Below are 21,115 nucleotides of genomic sequence, written 5' to 3' on the forward strand. Positions count from 1 at the left end.
AAAAAGATTTTCTACAGATCAAAAACACTGTAACAGAAATGGAGAATGCCTATGACAGGCTCATTAGTAGACTGGACATGGCTGAGGAAAGACTCACTGAGCTTGAGAATATCAATAGAATCCTCCAGAAATAAAAAGCAAAATGTGAAGGACTTTTCTAAAAAAGGAAAAGAATATCTAAGAACTGTGGGTCAACAAAAATAATAGTGTAATATATGCAAAATGGGAATACCAGGAGAAGAAATTTTAAAAAGAAGAAATTTTTCTTATTCTAAATTGATCTATTTTAATAGATGTCAGTTTGCTCCAATAGCAACAGTGCATTCAATTATGTATATGTGTGTATGTGTGTTTATAATGAAGTGAAATGAGTGACAGCAATGATAAGAAAGAACAAGAGGAAATTAGGATTATTTTGTCATTATAAGGCACTTGTGCTACCTGTGAAACAGTATACAGTTGTCCCTAGGTATCTACAGGGGATTGTTTCCAGGAGGCCTTAGTCCATGGATGCTCAAGTCCCTTATATAAAATGGCATAGTACAGTTGCCCCTCCATATCTGTAGGTTTCACAACTGTGGATTCAATCAACCACAAATGGAAATTTCAACATGCAGTTGGTTGAACCCACAGATGTAAAACCTGTGAATACAGAGGGCTAACTATATATATTGGAAAAAAATCTGCATATAAGTGGACCTGTGCATGGAGAAGGCAATGGCACTCCATTCCAGTACTCTTGCCTGGCAAACCACATGGACAGAGGAGCCTGGTAGGCTGCAGTCCATGGGGTCACTAAGAGTCGGACATGACTGAGCGACTTCACTTTCACTTTTCACTTTCATGCATTGGAGAAAGAAATGGCAACCCACTCCAGTGTTCTTGCCTGGAGAATCCCAGGGATGGGGGAGCCTGATGGGCTGCCATCTACAGGGTCGCACAGAGTCGGACACGACTGAAGTGACTTAGCAGCAGCAGTGCATGTTGTTCAAAGGTCAACTGTAGTGTTATTTGAAAAGTGGACTTGGATTAGCTACAAATGTATATTGAAAACTCTAGGGCAACCACTAAAAAGGGAAAAAAAGTATAGTTGCTGTTCTAAGAAAGGAAACAAAATGGAACTATATCAAATGTTCAGTTAAAATCACAGAAGATACAAAAAAAGAGATAAAAACAGGAACAAAGAACAAGGGCAACAAATAGAAAACACTAATGAATATGATAAATATTATCACTTTGAATGTTAATGGTCAAAATGTACCATTGAAAAGACAGATTATAAAAATGAATTAAAAAAAATAAGACCCAGGTATATGTTGTCTATAAGAAGCCCATTTTAAATATAAAGACACATATAGATTAAAAGTAAATGGATGGGTAATTCCCTGGTGGTCCAGTGGTTATGAATCTGCCTTGTAATGCTAGGGGCATGGGTTGGGGAGCTGATATCCCACAAGCTGCAAAGCAACTAAGCCTGCATGCCATGTGCTACAACTAAGACCTGATGCAGCCAAATAAGTAAAAATTTTTTATTAAAAAGTAAATGGATGAGATAAAATATACTATGCTAATACTAACAAAAAAGAGGAGTAGCTATATTTCACACAGAGTGAAATTTAAGCAAGAAAAGTTATCAGGGATAAAGAAGAGCATTACATAATGATAGAAGGGCTAATTCTCCAGGAAGACATAACAGTCTTTAATGTATATACAACCTAACAATAGAGCATTAACTTATGTGAGACAAAAACTAATAGCATTGCAAAGAGAAATAGATAAATCCAATATCTTGTTTAGATACTTCAACATGCCTCCATAAAATAGAATTGTCAGAAATGAACAGTTTTAGCAGACAGTGAGGATCTAGCTGAACTTAACAACACCATCAATCAACTGGATATAATTGACATCTGTAGACTACTTCATTCAATAATAGTAGGACACACATTTTTTCTCAAGCTCACATGGAACATGTCCAGGATAGATCACAGTCTAGGCCATAAAGCACACGTTAACAATTTGAAGAACAGAATTTAAAAGAATAAAAATCAAACAATTTTCACTGTCAGGCCACAGTGGAATTAAACCAGAAATCATAACAGAAAGATGACTAGAAAAATTCCAAAATATATGGAGATTAAACAACACACTTCTAAATAACACATGTCACGGAGAAATCTCAAGAGAAATTTGAAAATATTTTGACTAGATGAAAATGAAAATATAACTTATCAAAATATGTGGGATACCACAAAAACAGTGCTTAGAGAGAAGTCATAGCATTGAATGCATGAAAGAAGAAAGATCTAAAATCTCAGTTTCCATCTTAGGAAGCTAGAAAAAGAAGAGCAAATTAAATTCTAAGTAAGTAGAATAAAAGACAATAATAAGAATTAGAGCAGAAATCAATGAACCTGAAAATAGAAATCAGTAGAAAAAAATCAATGAAACTAAAAGCTGATCCTCTAAAAAGGTCAATATACTAAATTATACATTGGATTGTACACTTTAAATGGGTGAGTTGTGTGGTGTGTGAACTATACCTCAGTAAAGCTATTTTTTAAAATCAGATCATGGGATTTCCCTGGTGGTCCAGTGGTTAAGAATCTGCCTTACAATTCAGGGGTTGCAAGTTTGATCCCTGGGCGGGGAAGTAAGATCCCACATATCTTGGAGCTACTAAGCTCTCATGCACATGCTGCACTTAAGACCCAATGCAGCCAAACCAATAAATAAAAAATAGATTAAAAAAAATTAAAAAAATAAAATGAGATCAAAACTACAAAAACAGTAAAAAGGCCAGTTGTTAGGGAGGAGAGAGGGATAAATAAGAAGAACACAAAAGATTTTCAAGGTGGTGAAACTATTCTGTATGATACTATAAGTGGCTATATGTCATCATACAATTGTCAAAATCCACTGAATGTACAGTACCAAGTATGAACTATGGACTTTGGGTGATAATGATGTGCCATTATAGGTTTATTAATTTTAAGAAATGCACCACTCTGGTGCAGAATATTGATTGTGGGGGAGGCTGTGCTTGTGTGGGTTCAGGGGGTATATAGAAACTTTCAGTTTAATTTTGATGTGAACATAAAACTGCTCTAAAAATAAAATCTATTAAAATTGTTTAAATCAGAGACTCTTCAAATAGAATGTGAAATAACAATAAAACAAAAAATACTATACCTTTATACTTTCTCTTCCATGGCTGTTTTTTAGGCCTAGCAAAATTAGGTCCATAAAAAGTACAGTCCAAGTCCTCCTTTGCTATTTAGACTGAGAAGCCTACTTCCTCCTCCTTAACTTGAATAGGCTGATCAGAGAACCTCATTAGGGCCTCTGTTTTAGACTCCCTGTGGCACTTCAACTACAGGCATTCTGTTTCACTCTACCCAGACAAGTGACCTAATGAAGTAAATCCAAAAGGTGATCTACACTAACTATGGAGAAATCTGTACCTTTTATACTCTTATTACTTACCATCTTCTATGTTTTTAACTAGTATGGTCTGTCTACTTGATCTGTTGATGGTTTTGCCATCTTACCCAGAATTCAAGATCCATGTCAAACAAGCAAAAATATTAAAAACACTAAAGATAAATTTAGCTAAAAAGGTAATGTTAAATGTACTGTTCTGTACAGCATACTAACACATATATATGGAATTTAGAAAGATGGTAACGATAACCCTATATGCAAAAAAGAAAAAGAGACACAGAAGTACAGAACAGACTTTTGAACTCTGTTGGAGAAGGTAAGGGTGGGATGTTTTGAAAGAACAGCATGTATATTATCTATGGTGAAACAGATCACCAGCCCAGGTGGGATGCATGAGACAAGTGCTCGGGCCTGGTGCACTGGGAGGACCCAGAGGAGTCGGGTAGAGAGGGAAGTGGGAGGGGGGATCGGGATGGGGAATACGTGTAACTCTATGGCTGATTCATGTCAATGTATGACAAAACCCACTGAAATGTTGTGAAGTAATTAGCCTCCAACTAATAAAAAAAAACTTTTTTAATAATAAAAAATTAAAAAAATAAAAATAAAAAGATAGGAAAGAATATTTGATTATGAGACAAAAAAAAATGTACTGTTCTGGAAGGGAAGTGTAGAAGACTTAATTTGCTACAAACTCAAGAAACAAAGGAAGCTACCCTCCTTCAAACTGTCCTGATTAGCACCCATTGTAGCCCTGATCTCCAAGATGTTCTGACCTTGAAATTTCTTGCTGCAAACTGTCCTGACAAGAAATAACTAATTGCATGCCTACCTGTGAAGAATCATTCATCACATTACTGCACTCCCATCTCATTTACTCTTCCTTCCAAAGCCTGATAATAGTGTGCTAGGCATCATGTTATACACTTTATATTTTTTTTAATTTAATTTGTACAATAACCATATAAGTATACCTAATCTATTTGATAGGTAAAGAAACTGAAGTTTGAGAAGGTAACTAATTTTCCCATGATCACACAACTAGTAAGTTAAAGAGCTGGGATTCATTCTCCTAAATATTAAAGAAATCTTTAAAATGTTATTATCATCTCTATAGAGTTAATATTTCTTTAGAAAAAGATACTTCATAACTGAATCACCTTACTGTATACCTGAAACTAACACGACATTGTAAGCCAACTATATAGTCCAATATAAAATAAAAAAAAATTTTTTCAATATAAAATAAAAATTAAAAAACAAAAAATAAAATATTGCTAGTTTTCTAAAAAAGAAAGAAAAAGGTACTTCATTAAAATTAAGCTTCTATCCATTTTAACTTCAAAGCATACTTCTTTCCTATTTAACCTTGCCTTCATAGGTATTTTTATTGCAGTTCAACCTAAGTTTCTTCATGCTTGAAGTCAAGCCAGGTCTCAAAACAGACGTAATTCTCCCAGTATTTTTTTCATGAATTCCACTCTAGTGAACTTGTCTATAACCCCCAGGGTCATCTTCACCTGTTTTGCTGCTTATGGCCCAAGCCTTAACTTCTCCTCTAGGGCCTAAGATTCATATCTAGATTTTTTTCATACTCCCCTACTTTGGTTTTTTTTCTTTCTTGTTATTTTCCGAGAACAAGAAATTAGTCCATAGGGACTACTCACCTGGCTAGACCAGAATGACATAGATTGCCTCATGAACTGGAATTCTGATAGCCCAAGAGCTCAATATCCTAGGTTACAAACGATGAAGAGGACTGTACAGGCAATTACTTTCTTGTGGTCTCTTTTCTGATGGCTGCTGGAATGACATAAAAAAAAGAAAGGAAGAAATATTACATATTATAAGAGTAGCCATTAAACTCTTTCATATTATTACAATGTAGAATCAATATAACAAGTCCTCAGCATAATCATAAATAATTTCCTGCTGTTATCAACCAATGCCAAATATACAGTATTAACATAAAAATAGCTGTAAGTCTTCTTGCTAGCTAACCAACTCCCCTCCTCCATCCCATTGCCAGCAATTATGCACCTCAGTATCCAATTATTTCAATGTTCTTTCAGTTCATAACAAATGATAGCTAGAATTGAAAATGTGCCAGATTACCATCACAGCAGTTAATCTTCTTAAAGTTTTCATAGCTGGAGCTCTACATCTACAATTCAGTCTCATTTTTGCTTTACATTTTCTCTTCTCCTACATGCCTATGTTTCTTATACATAGACAAAATCATATCAAATAGAATCAGTCAGGACAACTGAGATCAAAACTCCCATACTAAAGCAGATTCTATACAGTCTTCTATATATAGTGAATTACAGACGGTTCTGGAAAACAGAAGATTATTCCAAAAAGTCAGAATTATGATTTATAGTCACCTTCAATTCCAGTGGTGGCGTTAATAACTTATCAAACATACACCAATATCCCATTTGTCACAAAGTATTCTAAAGTTGTCAAATTGCTTCCCAGCTACCAATATCAGTTCCAAAATTTCCCTAAGATCTAAACACAATAATTTCAAAAAGCTTCCTTAGTATATCATCTAACTATAATATTTTTAGCAATAACCCTATTTATAGTCTAGATTCAAACTAGTTTGAATTGTTCGAATTCAAACAATATTATCTTCTAATATACTCCAAATTACTGGCTTCTCTGGTGGCTCAGTGGTAAAGAATCCACCTGCAATGCAGGAAACACAGTAGACATGGTTCAATCCCTGGGTTGGGAAGGTCCCCTGGAGGAGGGCATGGCAGCCCACTCCAGTTTTCTTGCGCGGAGAATTCCATGGAACAGAGAAGGCTGATGGGCTACAGTCCATAGGGTCGCAAAGAGTTGGAAACAACTGAAGCGACTGAGCATATTCTGCACACACGCATATTCTGAATCACACCTATCTTAAGCGAAAAAAAAAAAAAGAACTATTCACCATTTCCTAAAACCTTCTTGCTTTTGGTCTTGCTCATCCATTCAAGGAGTCTCTATTTCCTCTTCTTAACTCTGGGTGCCCTAATTTTGTTTCCCTTGCAAAGTTCTTAATTGGAAGCTATTCATTTTCCTTTATTCATCCCTTCCCATAAATCAAGACCAAGTTAGCATCATCTCATGTCTTATTCACTGAATCCCCAAAGTATTATTTTACTCAACAGCCCTTCTTTCTTCAGAGTTTATACTGCTTAATTTTATCATCCTGTTAAAGTTTTTTTTTCCCATCCTGTTAAAGTTAAATGTCAACTTTCAAATCTCCCCCTGACATTCACTGAGGACTTTGGTACCAACTGTTTTCTTTCCCCTTTTCATTCTGAAAGCCTTCATTATTCCCCTTGATGATCTAACATCCAAATTTCACAGCTCCATGGCATATCCTATTTTAATTTCTTCAGCTCAGTCATCCATTTCTGTAGTGACACCTGGAATGGCTCTACCTCCAAAACCAGAGTCTGCACTCAGAACTACCTGTTTTTCTGCCTGTCCTACAATTTACAGTCTTTGAATTTACCCTTCAACTTTCCAAAGGCCTTTGATTCATCAACCCTCTTAACTCTTCTCAAAGGCCTCAATGTCCCTTTGGACTTCACTTCCTTCTCTACCTAGGAAAGATTCCATGGACAGTGGGACATCAGTGACAGTAACCAGCACTCTCAATTCTCCTATCCCCTTGATTTTCCACTATATTTATCCTGCCAATCCCTACTCACAAATCAACCCAACGATTTCTTTTTTCTATTCCTGTTTACAAATTACAAAGTACTATTAAGGAAAATCCTATACTCCTGACCACTAGTTTCTCCTCTACCCAATTGATCTTCTATTGCTATCAGAGTGATCTTTTACTTTTTGCAGGGGAGGGGGCTGCACTGAATCTTCTTTGCACCACACAGACTCTCTCGTTGCGGTGCGTGGGCTTAGTTGCCCTCAGTATGTGGGATCTTAGTTCCCTGATCAGGGATCAAACTCATGTCCTCCGCATTGGAAGGTAGATTTTTTTTTTTTTTTTGGAAGGTAGATTCTTAACCACTGGACTGCCAGGGAAGTGCCAGAATGATCTTTTAAAACATAGATTAAGCAAGACTTCATGAATGGCAGAATGAGGGGCTCAACTAATTTTCTCCCCATGAAAACAATGATATAACTGTACAGATTTGTCAAAAACAACCATTTCAAGATTCTGGAAATAGATCAAAATTAAAGAATAAATTTAAAAGTATTTAAGAAAATCTATTAAATGTTGGCTAAGAGCAGTGGGAATCTATGGTGTTTTAGCCTGAGGCTTGTTCACATTCCCACCTCCTACCCCAGCTCTACTGGAGCTGATATTATAAGGTTAGGGCAAGTCAAGCCATAAAAACCAACAACTTGGCTGCTGGAGGGGAATTACTTGTATGGGAATGAGCACACACAAAAAAATTTCTATGCCCAGGGGTGTTGAAGATAACAGCAAACTCCTTAGATCAGAGAAAATGACCATCACAGTTACCTGAGATTACAGCATTGGTTGGGGCAAGCAACAGAGCAGCAGGCCTGCTGAAAGTTTAGCAGAGAGATGCAGAAAGAAAGACAACCTTGGTAGGGCTTAATAAGCTCTCTCATAACCCCATGGGTCTACAACGCTATGCGTGTGTACAAGGTTGCACTCAAGCTCAAGGTACTAGAGAGGATCCTACTTAACTACATTTCCCTGCCTGAATATGAAGCCTTACAAAGGTACAGAGGAGACACAAGGAGGCCTAGCAGAAAGTAAAAATCAAGGAAGATTTTTAAACTCTCCTGAACTACGATTATATTTCCAAATCTACACACAATTCCATTGACAAAGAGTAGAAGACAATACTGGCCCAAGGTATTTAGAGACCATCTCTAATAAAACAATTGGCTGAATGCTAAGCTATCCTGACCCGTATGACACTAAGGAAGCCAAGCTTACAAATAAAAAGAGTAGAAACATGACTAGGCTAAACATTGAAGAGACAGAATTCACAGAATCGATTCAGGCAAGCCACCAGAGCAACCTCAGAGACAGAATGGGTAGGAATCAGAACCTGAAATTAACCTTCTGAGGAACTGCCAACTGTTTTCCAAAGTGACTACACCAACTGTTTTCCAAAGTGGCTACACCGCAACCAGAGAGTCTGTGTGGTGCAAAGAAGACTCGGTGCAGCCCCCTCCCCTGCAAAAAGTAAAAGATCACTCTGATAGCAATAGAAGATCAGTTGGGTGGAGGAGAAACTAGTGGTCAGGAGTATAGGATTTTCCTTAATAGTACTTTGTAATTTGTAAACAGGAATAGAAAAAAGAAATCGTTGGGTTGATTTGTGAGTAGGGATTGGCAGGATAAATATAGTGGAAAATCAATAGAATGGCTATGGTCAAAAAGATGCACAATAAACAAGCTTTGGCAAGGATGTGGAAGAAGCTGGAACTCTCATACACTGTTGCTGGGAATGTAAAATTGTGTAACTCCTTTGGAAAACAGTGTACCACTATTTACAATAGCTAGAACATGGAAGCAACCTAGATGTCCATTGACAGATGAATGGATAAAGAAGCTGTGGTACATATATACAATGGAATAAAAGTCATAAAAAGGAACACATTTAAGTAGTTCTAATGAGGTGAATGAAACTAGAGCCTATTATAGAGATTGAAGTAAGTCAGAAAGAGAAATATAAATATTGTATTCTGACGCATATAAATGGAATCTAGAAAGATGGTACTGATGAACTTATTTTCAGGGCAGCAATGGTGAAACAGACCTAAAGAACAGACTTATGGACATGGAGGAAGGGGAGGAGGAAGAGGGTGAGATGTATGGAGAGAGTAACATGGAAACTTACAATGCCATATGTAAAATAGATAGCCAATAATGGTATGAGTCAGGGAACTCAAATAGGGGCTCTGTGACTATCTAGATGGGTGGGATGGGGAAGGTGATGGGAGGGAGGGAGGGGACATGGGTGTATCTATGGCTGATTCTTGTTGATGTTTGACAAAAAACCACAAAATTGTGTAAAGAAATTATCCTTCAATTAAAAAAGCAAAGTGGTAAAAAAATAAGTGTTGCCAGTTCCTCAAAAGGTTAAACTTAGAGTAACCTACCATATGTCTTAAACAACCCAAAATATCCATCAATTGAAAAATGGATAAACAAAATATGGTATATTCATACAATGGAATACTATTTGGACATAAAAAGGAATAAAGGAAGTTTTGTCACATAACATGGATGAACCTTGAAAATACTATGCTAAGTAGAAAAGTCAGACTAAAAGGAGACATACTGAATGATTCCATTTATATAAAATGCTCAGTTCAGTTCAGTTCAGTTCAGTCATTCAGTTGTGTCCAACTCTTTGCAACCCATGGACTGCAGCACGCCAGGCTTCCCTGTCCATCATCAGCTCCCAGAGCGTGCTCAAACTCATGTCCATTGAGTCGAAGATGCCATCCAACCATCGCATCCTCTGTTGTCCCCTTCTCTTCCGGCCTTCAATCTTTCCAGGATCAGGATCTTTTCCAGTGAGTCAGTTCTTCACATCAGGTGGCCAAAGTATTGGAGTTTCAGCTTCAGCATCAGTCCTTCCAATGAATATTCAGGACTGATTTCCTTTAGGATGGATTGGTTTGAACTCCTTGCAGTCCAAGGGACTCTCAAGAGTCTTCTCCAACACCACAGTTCAAAAGCATCAATTATTTGGCGCTCAGCTTTCTTTATAGTTCAACTCTCACATCCATACACGACTACTGGAAAAACCATAGCCTTGACTAGACAGACCTTTGTTGTCAAAGTAATGTCTGCTTTTTAATATGTTGTCTAGATTTGTCATAGCTTTTCTTCCACGGAGCAAGCATCTTTAAATTTCATGGTTTTGCTTTATTTTTTTGCTATATATTGCTTCAATTTCATGCAGTCACCATCTGCAGTGATGTTGGAGCCCAAGAAAATAAAGTCTGCCACTGTTTTCACAGTTTCCCCATCTATTTGCCATGAAGTGATGGGACCGGATACCATGATCTTAGTTTTTTGAATGTTGAGTTTTAAGCCAGCTTTTTTATTCTCCTCTTTCACCTTCATCAAGAAGCTCTTTAGTTCCTCTTTGCTTTCTGTGCTAAGGGTGGTGTCATCTATATATCTAAGGTTATTGATATTTCTCCCAGCAATCATGATTACAGCTTGTGCTTCATCCAGCCTGGCATTTCGCAAATTCTGAAAGAGATGGGCATACCAGACCACCTGACCTGCCTCTTGAGAAATCTGTATGCAGGTCAGGAAGCAACAACTAGAACTGGACATGGAACAACAGACTGGTTCCAAATAGGAAAAGGAGTACGTCAAGGCTGTATATTGTCACCCTGCTTATTTAACTTATATGCAGAGTACATCATGAGAAACACTGGGCTGCAAGAAGCACAAGCTGGAATCAAGATTGCCTGGAGAAATATCAATAACCTCAGATATGCAGATGACACCACCCTTATGGCAGAAAGTGAAGAGGAACTAAAAAGCCTCTTGATGAAAGTGAAAGAGGAGAGTGAAAAAGTTGGCTAAAAGCTCAACATTCAGAAAACTAAGATCATGGCATCATCACCTCATGGGAAATAGATGGGGAAACAGTGAAAACAGTGTCAGACTTTATTTTGGGGGGCGCCAAAATCACTGCAGATGGTGATTGCAGCCATGAAATTAAAAGACGCTTGCTCCTTGGAAGGAAAGTTATGACCAACCTAGATAGCATATTAAAAAGCAGAGACATTACTTTGCCAACAAAGGTCCATCTAGTCAAGGCTATGGTTTTTCCAGTGGTCATGTATGGATGTGAGAGTTGGACTATAAAGAAAGCTGAGTGCTGAAAAACTGATGCTTTTGAACTGTGGTGTTGGAGAAGACTCTTGAGAGTCCCTTGGACTGCAAGGAGATCCAACCAGTCCATCCTAAAGGAGATCAGTCCTGGGTGTTCATTGGAAGGGCTGATGCTGAAGCTGAAACTCCAATACTTTGGCCACCTCATGCGAAGAGTTGACTCATTGGAAAAGATCCTGATGCTGGGAGGGACTGGGGGCAGGAGGAGAAGGAGATGACAGAGGATGAGATGGCTGGATGGCATCACCGACTCTATGGGCATGAGTTTGGGTAAACTCTGGAAGTTGGTGATGGACTGGGAGGCCTGGCATGCTGCGATTCATGTGGTTGCAAAGAGTCGGACACGACTGAGCGACTGAACTGAACTGAACTGAACTCTGCATAAGTTAAATAAGCAGGGTGACAATATACAGCCTTGACATACTCCTTTCCCAATTTGAAACCAGTTCATTGTCCCATGTCTGGTTCTAACTGTTGCTTCTTGATCTCCATACAGGTTTCTCAGGAAGCAGGTAAGGTGATCTGGTATTCCTATCTCTTTAAGAATTTTCCACAGTTTGTTGTGATCCACACAGTTGAAGGCTTTGGCATAGTCAATAAAGCAGAAGTAGAAGTTTTTTTCTGGAACTCTTGCTTTTTCAATGATCTAACGGATGTTGGCAGTTTAATCTCTGGTTCCTCTGCCTTTTCTAAATTCAGCTCGAACATCTGGAAGTTTCAGTTCATGTACTGTTGAAGCTTCGCTTAGAGAATTTTGAGCATTACTTTGGTAGCGTGTGAGATGAGTGCAATTGTGTGATAGTTTGAACATTCTTTGGCATTGCCCTTCTTTGGGATTGGAATGAAAACTGACCTTTTCCAGTCCTGTGGCCAATGCTGAGTTTTCTAAATTTGCTGGCATATTGAGTGCAGCACTTTAACAGCAGCATCTTTTAGGATTTGAAACAGCTCAAATGGAATTCCATCACCTCCACTAGTTTTGTTCATAGTGATGCTTCCTAAGGCCCACTTTACCTTGCACTTCGGGATGTCTGGCTCTAGGTGAGTGATCACATCATTGTGGTTATTTGGATCATTAAGATGTTTTTTGTATAGTTCTTCTGTATATTCTTGCCACCTTTTCTTAATATCTTCTGCTTCTGTTAGGTTCGTACCATTTCTGTCCTTTATTGTGCCCATCTTTGCATGAAATGTTCCCTTGGTATCTCCAATTTTCTTGAAAAGATCTCTTGTCATTCCCATTCTATTGTTTTTCTCTATCTCTTTGCACTGATCACTGAAGAAGTCTTTCTTATCTCTCCTTTGCTATTCTTTGGAACTCTGCATTCAAATGGGTATATCTTTCCTTTTCTCCTTTGCCTGTCACTTCTCTTTTCTCAGCTATTTGTAAGGCCTCCTCAGGCAACCATTTTGTCTTTTCCATTTCTTTTTCTTGGAGATGGTCTTGATCATTGCCTCCTGTACAATGTCACGAACCTCTGTCCTTAGTTCGTCAGGCACTCTGTCTATCAGATCTAATCCCTTGAATCTATTCGTCATTTCCACTGTATAATGGTAAGGGATTTGATTTAGGTCATACCTGAATGGTCTAGTGGTTTTCCCTACTTTCTTCATTTTAAGTCTGAATTTTGCAATAAGGAGTTCATGATCTGAGCCACAGCCAGCTCCTGGTCTTGTTTTTTGCTGACCGTATAGAGCTTCTCCATCTTCGGCTTCAATAAAATGTTCAGAGTGGACAAATTCATAGAGACAGAAAGTAGATTGTTGGTTGCCAGGGACTAAGGGATGGCGAAAATGGGAAGTGACTGCTAACTGGTACAGTTTCCTTTGGTGTGATGAAAATATTCTGGAATTAGATGGTGGTGATGATTGCACAACCTTGTGAATATACTAAAAACCACTGAGTTATATACTTTAAAATGATGTATTTTATGCTATGTGAATTACATCTCAGTTTAAAAAAAGCAATGTTAAATGAAAGCAGCCAGATGCCAAAGGTTGTATAATGTGTGATTCCATTTATATGAAGCTTCTAGAAAAGGCATATCTATAGAGACAGAAAGTAGATTAGTGGTTGCCTAGGGATAGGCGTGAGTAAGGAGACTGACAAAGGGCACAAAAGATCTTGTGGTCTGATGGAAATATTCTAGAGTCAGGTAGTGGTCATAGTTGTACAACTAAGTAATTTACTAAAAATCATTGAATTGTATACTCTAAATAGGTGAATTTTATGGTATGTAAGTTGCACCTCAATAAAGATATTGTTAAAAAAGAAAATATAAATAAACTAAGGCACCTTAGAGAAATGGCAGGTCTCAGGCAGGAAATATACAAGGTAATCCCTATGCCAAAAATCAGGCAAGCTATGAAAACCTAATGACTAGTGTTGAAGGGATACAGGAGGTAACATTTTGGCAAGATACAGGACAATTTGATTGTTAAAAAGGATAATGAATGCAATCAATTGAAACTCACTGAATATATTTTTAAAAACACAGGTTCATAATGATAAAGTGAGAACAGACACATACAACTCACTGGATATTATTGAAAGTAAGTAACGAGGGCACAAAGCCTTTATTCTAAAAATTGGCAATCAAGTCCAAGATAAAGAATTAAGTATCTCTCCTGTCCTCTCTGTACAAGTAACTCAATAGCTGTAATTGATGAGAGAAAGCTTATTTTCAGAAGAATTCCAACTAATTAATGTAGAAGATAAAATTAGAAAATCACCACCTTGAAATTCCTAGTAAAATAATTAATTCTGCTAATAATCATCAATGAATTAAATCAATAGATGAAAGGTTGATGGGAAACATCATAAAGAAGAAATCAGACTGTCACTTGCTCATTAAAAGTGGAATAGACATGAGGCTCCAGATGTGACTCAAAGTGCATCACACACTAACCCTTGTGAAATATTCTTGACAAAAAACATAGTTGAACCTGAATCAAGCCTCTAAAGCTAACTTCCATTATAGAAAAATATGGAGTGTATAGAGGAATAAAGTAAATGACAGCATAAGAAAGGTAACAGACAAATCCAAAATGTGGGATTTTCTGTAGGATAACTGACCCACTTTTTGTAACAAGTCAGTGGCTTGAAAAAGTAAAATCCAGACTGCTCTAGATTAAGAAGGCTTAAGAACTAATAACCATCTTATATGCCTGAAACTTTGTATACCTTGACCAATATTTTTCCCTTTAACCCCTATCCTCTCTGGTCATGGTAAATATTCCCTAGTGTATACCTGTATCAAATCATAAAGTTGTACACCTTAAATATATGCTTTTTTTTTCTTTTTGGCAGTGCTACCTGTCTTGTGGGCTCTTAGTTCCCTGACCAGGGATCAAACTTGGTCTCCTGCATTAGAAGCATGGAGTCCTAACCACTGGACTGCTAGAGAATTCCTTAAATATATATACTACTTTTATTTGTCAATTACACCTTGTCTTAGTCTGTTCGTCCAGGCTGCTATAACAAAATACCATATACTTGTGTGTGTGTGTGTTCAGTTGGTCAGTCATGTCCAACTCTTTGCAACCCGCCAGGCTCCTCTGTCAGTAGGATTCTGCAGGCAAGAATACTGGAATGGGTTGCCATTTCCTATTCCAATTACACCTAATCTTAGTCTATTTGTCCAGGCTGCTATAACAAAATACCATAGCTTATAAATAACATAATTTCTTATAGTTCTAGAGACAGGGAGGGAAGTCCAAGATCAAAGTGCTGGCAGATTAAGTGTCTGGTAAGACCCCCTTCTCTTCATAGACAACTCTATGAAGTTGGAGATACCAAGGGAACATTTCATGCAAAGATGGGCACAATAAAGGACAGAAATGGTACCTTCCATCTCTGTGTCCTCACAAGGTGGAGTGGGTAAGGAATTTCTCTGAAATCTTTTTTATAAAGGCACTAATCCTATTCATGAAGGCTCTGTCCTCACAACGTAATCATCTTCTAAATGCACTACCTTCTAACACCATCACAATGGGGGGTTAGGTTTCAACATACAAACTTGGGTAAGGGGGTGGAACACAAACATTTAATCTATAGCAATGTCAGTAAGCAGGTAAGAATGATGATAACCAAATGTAATATAAGAACATTGTTTGGATCTTTATATGAACAAATCAACTGTTGGACAATCTTTTGAGATAACCTGAGAAATTTTATAATGAACTGGGTACTAGATACTATTGAGGAATTATTAATTTTGTAAGATAGCATAACCACAGCATAACTGTTACATAAGAAAATGTCTGTACTTTAGACATGCCTACTGAATATATATGGTGAAATAATATGATGTCTGGGGTTGGCTTTAAAAAAAATTTCAGCAAAGTTTAAAAAAGAAAGAAAGGAAAGAGAAAGGAAAAAAGAGCTGAAACAAGATTGGCAAAATCTTGGTAATTATTGAATGTAGTTAATGGGTACATGAAGGTTCATTATATAATTCTCTTTACTTATGAGTACATTTGAAGACATTTATTTAAAGTCACAAATCTGACCATGTAACTTCCGAGTATAAAAAAAAGCTTCAGGAGTTCTCCAAGGTCCACAGAGATAAAGCTCAAATCTATAGCATGGTCTATAAAGCCCTCCATAATGCAGTTTCCAGCCTCATCTCCTACCACTCCCTAAATTACAGTAATTAAACCTATTTCACATCCCCATGCCTTCGCACCTGTTTCCTCTGTCCTTTGTTATCACACTTTTTCCTAAAACTTTCTGGCCTGAGGAGAGCAGGCTTTCTGTGCTTTCTGACTCCAGCACAAGTCTCCATGAAGCCTTTCTTGACCTCCAATATTCAATCTACTTTGGTTTGAACTTTCTTCTCCTATCACATAATATCTGTGTTCTTATCTGTAGCCTTAGAGTCTTTGCTCAGGTTTGAACTGTACCTAGGAACTGCTGTACCAAACCCTTCCACAGATCTCACTGGACTGTTTCCCACTGAGAGAGCTCAAAAGTCACTATCCTACAGCACAACATTTAAGAAGGCACTCACTCTCAGGGTCAAGCAAGTGTAGCATCAGCACTACAGGCATCTCATTTTGCTTCACCCTAGATCTGGCCCTAGTCCCACCTCACACCTAAGTCCAAACATTAAAGTTCTTCTATCTTTTATCACTCTAGTCTCAGGTGCACTCACATATACCTCTTTAATTCCCTTCTGACAGTTGGCATATGGGAAAATGTGCCTCTCTCCACTTGTAAGTTGAAAATTTCCCCTGCCTGTGGGCCCTGGTTGCCAAATACAAGGGAAGTGTTGGTGCTACACCAGTCACAGAAATGGAAATAGCTTAAATCCTTAGTGAAATTAAACTTTAAACACAAGAACCAGTTTTTCAGCCAGAACCACCATCTTCCAGTAATTTGCCAAAATGACCAACACAAAGGGAAAGAGGAGGGGCACCCACTACATGTTCTCTAGGCCTTTTAGAAAACATGGAGTTGTTCCTTTGGCCACATACATGCGAATCTACAAGAAGGGTGATATTGTAGATATCAAGGGATTGGGTACTGTTCAAAAAGGAATGTCCCACAAATATTACCATGGCAAAACTGGGAGAGTCTACAATGTTACCCAGCACGCTGTTGGCATCATTGTAAACAAACAAGGGCAAGATTCTTGCCAAGAGAATTAATGTGCATATTGAGCATATTGAGCACTCTAAGAGCTGAGGTAGCTTCCTGAAACGTGTGAAGGAAAATGATCAGAAAAAGAAGGAAGCCAAAGAGAAAGGGACTTGGGTTCAGCTGAAGCGCCAGCCTGCTCCACCCAGAGAAGCACACTTCGTGAGGACCAATGGAACCCAAACTGTTGGAGCCCATTCCCGATGAATTTATGGCCTGATGGGTGTAAAAATAAAGACCTGGACTGTACAAATGTTTCTCTTAATTGAGTAGAGGTGTTGTGTCCAAATTCAGTGGGTGATGTCTTTTCAAATTTAGTGTTTTTTCTCCCTGAAAGATGATGCTCCATTTAAAAAAATTTTTTTTTTATTTTTTTATTTTTCAGTGGGTTTTGTCATACATTGATATGAATCAGCCATAGAGTTACACGTATTCCCCATCCTGGTCCCCCATCCCACCTCCCTCTCCACCCGATTCCTCTGGGTCTTCCCAGCCCACCAGGCCCGAGCACTTGACTCATGCCTCCCACCTGGGCTGGTGGTCTGTTTCACCACAGATAATATACATGCTGTTCTTTTGAAACATCTCACCCTCACCTTCTCCCACAGAGTTCAAAAGTCTGTTCTGATGCTCCATTTTTTAATAAACTGCCAGATATTATTTATAAAGTAAAAAATAAATAAATAAACATAAGAACCAGTGCCATCAAATTCTAAAAACTCTTGAAAATACTCTGCAGATTCCTTCAAAACACTGTAAGTATCTACCTATATCTTCTTCATCTAAGTGTATGCATGCTAAGTCACTTCAGTCATGTCCGACTCTTCGAGACCCTATGGACTCTAGCCCACCAGGCTCCTCTGTCCATGGAATTCCAAGTAAGAATACTGGAGTGGGTTGCCATGCTCACCAGGAAATCTTCCCCACTCAAGGATCAAACCCACGACTCTTAAGTCTCCTGCATTGGCAGGTGGGCTCTTCACTACTAGCACTGCCTTTCTCTCCAATACTCAAGTTAAACTTCAAAAACTCATCCAATTTTCATTTAATAACTAATATTACAAAAATATTTTCTATTTTTCATTGCTTATGTGTAATGCTTAATTTACCCTGTAGGCTTTTTATCTGCTACTCTGAAAACACAACCACTATTCTCAAATAGTTTCTCTGATAAAATTGTCCAAAACATCAAGTCACTAATTTTAAAAATGTTTAAAAATATAACCATAAAAGAATTAAATATTCATCCTGCCAATCATGTTCAAACTATGTTTCAGTATACCAAATAGACCTAGCCAGTCAGAGAAAATTCTTTACAAAAGATTTCCAGCTAATAGATGTAGAAAGAATGATAGAACTAGAAAAATCACCAGTTTGAAGCCTCTTATAAAATAATTGATTTAGACAATGATCATTGTGCATACATTCATGCTTAGTCGCTCAGTCATGTCTGGTTCTTTCTGAGCCCATGGACTGTAGCCCACCAGGCTCCTCTGTCCATGGAATTTTCCAGGCAAGATACTGGAGTGGGTTGACAATTTCTACTCCAGATAATGATTATCACTGGATGCTAAAACTAATAGAAGACAAATAGGGAACTTTACAGTGGGGGGATCAAATGGTCACCAATCTGCAACCAGATACTAGAATAGCATGTGTGAAGGTTTCGATTCGAGAGGAAGAGAGCATGGAATTCTCAAGAATGGAAAAATGGGGTTTAGAATGACTGAGATAAAGAATTTGAGATAGAAAGTTTTGATAAAAGAAGCTGATACAGGAGCAAGATGTAGGATCTTGGAAGCTACTCAAAAGAATTGTGGACTTTCTCTTACAGGGACTAGGAAGCAACTGAAGGGTCATGTTTTAGAAAGTGTTCTCTGGCTGTAGTGTGGAGAATGCTTTGGGAGTAGGAAAGTGGGGGTAGGCAGATGAATTAAGAGATAGTTGCAATAGTGGAGGTGAAAGGTGATGGTGGCCTGGACCAGAATAGGAATAGGCAATAGGAAAATAGAGAGAAGTACATGGATTCAATAGATATTTAGCAAGTAGACCTAAAAGGATTTGGTGCTAGAATAACTAGAGGGAGGACAGTATGAAGGTTTCAGACTTGGGCCCCTGAACTAACAGCAGTGCCATTCTCTGAGATAAGGAACAGAAGAGGAGGAACAAGTTTTGACAGAAAAAGTAAGAACAAGCTCACTATGGGAAATGGTGAATTTGAGATGCCTAACCACATAGGTAGATGGATACACTGGGTCTAAAACTCAGAAAAAAAGTCTGAATTGAACATACACTTGCATAAAGTGAATGTATAGTAAGCAACTGAAGCCATGGGAACAGATAAGAGAACCCCAATTAAAAAAAAAAAAGAAAACAGCAGAAGTTCCCTGATGGTCTAGTGGTTAGGATTCTGGGCTTTCACTGCCATGGCCTGGCTTCAGTTTCTAGTTGGGGAACTGAGATACCAAAAGCCATGCAGCCTGGCCAAAAAACAAAATAGAACAGCAAAGCATAACACATTCCCTGTAGCCCCATATCTTTAACCTTATTATCTATGTCAGTTCAGTCAGTTTAGTCGCTCAGTCGTGTCCGACTCTGCGACCCCATGAATCGCAGCACACCAGGCCTCCCTGTCTATCACTAACTCCCAGAGTTTACTCAAACTCATGCCCATCGAGTCGGTGGTGCCATCCAGCCATCTCATCCTCTGTCGTCCCCTTCTCCTCCTGCCCCCAATCCCTCTCAGCATCAGGGTCTTTTCCAATGAGTCAACTCTTCGCATGAGGTGGCCAAAGTATTGGAGTTTCAGCTCCAACATCAGTCCTTCCAATGAACACCCAGGACTTATCTCCTTTAGAATGGACTGGTTGGATCTCCTTGCAGTCCAAGGGACTCTCAAGAGTCTTCTCCAACACCATAGTTCAAAACCATCAATTTTTCGGCACTCAGCTTTCTTCACGGTCCAACTCTCACATCCATACATGATCTATTATCTATGTAGTTTAAAGCAAATAAACCTCAGAAAAGGCTAAAGAAACAAAATATCATTCTTCTCCTTTCTAGGCTCCTTGCTGATAACCACCCTTCCACTTCTATGCACAGTTTTCTATCTCAGAGGACCAAGTTATAAGGCAGCTGAGTAAGTTAGGATTTTTTGCATTATTACATTTCATTCTCTTCTTTGATGGAAACTTGAAAGGTACCCTAGTCTCATTAAAAGAAAACTTAGAAGCTCTTTCTTAAGGTAGGTTAATTCTCTTAGAAGCATGCTTTCAGATAGCTGCTTTAATTCATTATATTTAATTTTAAGACAATGACCTTTCCCCATCCTTATTTGCAATTCTGAGAGCACCTTACAGAATAAGGCATATTTCCTCCTTTTAAATAAGGTGTGTAAGTACTTGTTGTCAAATTTAGCAGATTAAAGTAGAAGGGTACATTATTAGGAGGTTTTGACAGTCAGATTTTTGAAGCTTGAACTAGATGACCCTTAAAGTTCTTAGATTCAATAAAGATTCTATGATTAAAGTAGAATAGTCTTGGCTCCCTGAAACATTTTCCCTTGCCTCTGTCACCAAGGATGACACAGAACGAGACAGACCAGGTCAGTTTTCATGCAAAAATAAGTTTGGACTATGTGAAAGGCCTCTATTTTACAAGAAATAAGCCTTCTTATGACCTTGAAGCACTGACCCTATGAAAACACCTAGATATTGGACCTACTTTGTGTACTGTGACAGGTCTGTTAGCTCAGATCCTATATACAACAGTAACTGAAGGTAGATGAACAGCAGTAACCCTTATTTGACAGACTGATTTCAACATGGGAGAAAAGTCTCCAGTCAGGCTGAAAAGAGTTGAGCTGCAAATTGCCCTTCTTGATATTTTTAAATAGTTAGTTGTATGACCACACCAACAGCATACTAAGCAAATCTGCAGATGATAGGTGGAAAGAAAGCTAGTACAACCAGACGATATTTAGGATTCAAAATAAGCTTGACAAGCAGGAATAATAGGCTAAATTTAACAAGGTCAAGAGAAAGAGATCAACTTAAAGAGTGCATCTTGAGTCCTAAAACACAACTGTGCAAGTACCAAATGGATGAACACAGCAGCAGAGTTAGTCTTAGGAATTTCAACTACCTCAACGTAAGTCAACA

General features: G+C 38.1%; 1 protein-coding gene and 1 pseudogene across 2 annotated transcripts in view; one reads left to right on the forward strand and one right to left on the reverse strand.

Annotated features, from left to right (window-relative positions):
* The window catches only part of SNX12 (sorting nexin 12), an 86,006-nt gene that overhangs the window by 12,809 nt on the left and 52,082 nt on the right, over positions 1-21,115 (reverse strand). Inside the window, exon 5 of one of the 2 annotated variants that reach the window (XR_010660513.1) lies at positions 5,112-5,244. The gene's annotated coding sequence lies outside the window, so the exon portion shown is untranslated. Of the gene's footprint in view, positions 1-5,111; positions 5,248-21,115 lie in introns of both variants that reach the window. The other variant, XR_010660512.1, reaches the window with a different exon arrangement.
* On the forward strand, positions 16,700-17,175 carry LOC136154256 (large ribosomal subunit protein eL21-like; annotated as a pseudogene).

This window comes from Muntiacus reevesi, chromosome X (genome assembly GCF_963930625.1).
Source record: "Muntiacus reevesi chromosome X, mMunRee1.1, whole genome shotgun sequence".
Classification (NCBI taxonomy): domain Eukaryota; kingdom Metazoa; phylum Chordata; class Mammalia; order Artiodactyla; family Cervidae; genus Muntiacus; species Muntiacus reevesi.